Genomic DNA, 2,866 nt, shown 5'->3' with positions numbered 1-2,866 from the left:
GAATGAGCAAAGCCATGCAAATCCCCAGATATGCAGGAAGACAGGGGAAAGATGAAGAAGAGGGGATTGGGAGGAGGAGTGGAGTGCCTGGAAGGAAGGGAGGGGGGGTCTGATGGAGGGAGGAGGGAGGGGAGGGAGACGGCTGGGTGTTTACTACTGTTTAAAAGGCAGTGGGTGCTGTGTGCAGATTAATAAACAGGAGGTAATAGCAGAAGGACTCTATATTTATTTTTTATCTTAAATGTTGCTTGTTTGTCGGGCTGGATGAATATTGACTGTGAAATTGGGATCAGGGGCGACACATGCCAGTGCTCGGCCTTATCTCTGGGATGCAGGCAGGCCTGGGGCCGTTATCGCCGTGCCACAGTGGCGTGCCGGCACTCCAGCGCTCTCAAAGCCGCCACATTCCCTTTGTATGTGCCTGGAGAAGCCTGTTTACCTTTCACTGGCTTGATATTCCTATTAGAGCCGCTGACTATTTACTCACTGCCTCCTCCTCCTCTCCCTCCACCGGGTACTGTGCTGTCTCTCATCTCCTCTTCTTTCTTTTCCCCCCTCTCTGTTTGGCTATGCCTATCTAGCTTTTTTTTTTACTGTTTGTCTCCTTACTGTATATCTTTTTGTCCTGCTTCTGCCTCTGACCTTCACCATGACATAAAGTTCTGGACACAGACTTGCCTACCAAGAAGCAAATAGCTAAGAACCAGGGGAGTACTTTTATACAGATATTACATCCATAATGAGGCGGATTGCTTGACACCATGCACAGGAGGACAGCATTTCTCATGTGTTCACACACTTACCTGACTATGTGTGTGACTTCAACATGTTTTTCAACCATGACAGACATATTTTTATAACCTTGACAAAGTAGGATTTGTTGTCTAAATGTAACCATAGGTGTGGCAGATTAGAAAACAATTATACAAGTCCTTTTTGCCATGGTCATATGGGTCATTTTGGAAGAAACTAGGATGTTGTTTAGGTTGTTTTGCTACACAGTCTACATAAAAACTCTATATCAAGACAGATCTGGGTTCTAGCTGTTGTCATTGCTTCTGCCTTCTGGTGACAACAGAGTACCACCTCTGAAGCATCTAACTAGCTGCCATATTACATAAGTTATAAAACCCACATAAACAAACATGTTCTAAACTATATTTTAATAGATTTTTACTTTTACTGAGACATACATACAAACAAAACTAAAGGTAGGCATGTAGCAAAAGCCACAAAAAAAAACCACACAATTACATTACAGGCCTGGTATTCATTCTGGATCCAGTTCATTCAGAAACACATTTAAGTTTAGGAATTGGCCATTTATAGCCAAAGGTTATACTGTACAGTTAGATTTTGGAGAAAAGGTTTGGCTCTTTGAGTGATCTCTCAAAGAATCTGAGCAACAAGCATTCTGCTCTCCCCTTTAACAGTAATAATAATACGTGAACACCAAAGGAGTGAAGGAGTCAATACCAAAAGCTTAGCATGTAAGGAGGAGTTGGGAATGAAGGTACAGTATTAAACCGTCTACAGCTGTGTGTACATAATTAGATGTTGCTAGTCAGCTGTAGCTGAGCAGTTGATGAATGGGTCACTGATGGTGAAGTATGAATCAAGGAGCTGATACCAATCACCTAATGCAAACACAAATCTGTCAGAAATAATGCTATCCTTCATATTTCCAACAGTGACTATTTGATTTCAGTTCTAAATTCAGATAAAGTCTTCAACAATTCCCTTGATCGGCATGAATTATATCTTTAGGTATTTATGAGATATAGATGGAAAAGGGATTTCAATTTCAGAGAAAATGTTCCTGCGTAGAAACTGAAGCTGCAATGCCTAGATATCACACTGCTTTTGACATTGCATTGCAACTTTTTTTTTACCACTGGTAATAGGCTTTTGAACACACGAATCTCATGTGTGCACAAATATGAATACATGTGAAGTTTGCATAATAAGCTAGACATACTAAAGGTTTTAAATAATTAAGTAATTTAATAGGTTTGGATACTTTGGTTAACCCAATAATTTTTTCATATTCACACAAATTGTTTACAACTTAGTACTGCTTTGTGTTACATATACAACGGTTTGAGAACACCTGTTTTAGAGCACTTAGAGATATATGTTTCTTGGGAAAGCGCTTTAACAATCAAGTGCAACATCAGGCAATAAAGAATTTAAGAGAAATCATATTACAAAAATTTTACTAACCAGATGTGGTGCAAGCCCCAAAGGGATGATTCCCTTAAACAAGTTACTCTCTCTCCATCTACCGTACTTTACTATTACCAGGCAGCTGTGTACACCAGCTTTCAACTGCATCGCAACCTGCAGGCAAATACAACAAAAACAGAAAAGAACTGAGTTTGGCAGCCAATCAGTCAGTTAAAGATTTCAGACAATTAACTGGCACACCTGCGATAGGAATATCAGTGACATAGCTAAACACAACTTTTTTGTGTGACATTCAAGTGTCTACCAGTCTCCTCTCCTAAGGGAAGGGCACTCAGATTCCTCCGGTGATGACTCTTCTCTGACTGCAATCTTCATGGCAGTTTTTTTGTTTTATCTCTCTCCTCCATGCAGGGTACGCTGAGGGGCTTGAGGCGTACTGTGCCGCATGCCATGCCACGAGGTGGGATAAGGAGCAAACAAACATACGGGCAGCGCTTAGCAACCCTGATCAGAGTGTCTGCCAGGGTCCTGATAAGCTGACAGGCTGGAGAGGACAGTGAGAGGTGGAAGGAGTGGGTTGTGAGGATGTAAGGCTGACATTGGAGGGTGCTTTCCCTCTCTGAGCACTAATGGCCGTGAATATCACGAGAGGCCCAAAGAATTGTATTAGAGCGGAAGG

General features: G+C 41.7%; 1 long non-coding RNA gene across 1 annotated transcript; it reads right to left on the bottom strand.

The window, feature by feature from the left end:
* Nucleotides 1-1,984: 1,984 nt before the first annotated feature.
* LOC127351884 (uncharacterized) lies at nucleotides 1,985-2,631 on the bottom strand. The gene is made up of 2 exons (XR_007880989.1): nucleotides 2,492-2,631; nucleotides 1,985-2,340 (listed from the first exon to the last, which is right to left on the bottom strand). It is a non-coding gene; the product is annotated as an uncharacterized LOC127351884 (long non-coding RNA).
* Between the last annotated feature and the right edge of the window lie 235 nt (nucleotides 2,632-2,866).

Source organism: Dicentrarchus labrax, unplaced genomic scaffold (assembly GCF_905237075.1).
Source record: "Dicentrarchus labrax unplaced genomic scaffold, dlabrax2021, whole genome shotgun sequence".
NCBI classification, from domain to species: domain Eukaryota; kingdom Metazoa; phylum Chordata; class Actinopteri; family Moronidae; genus Dicentrarchus; species Dicentrarchus labrax.
Note: the sequence above shows the minus strand (reverse complement) of the source record. Positions and strands in the feature narration are given on the sequence as shown.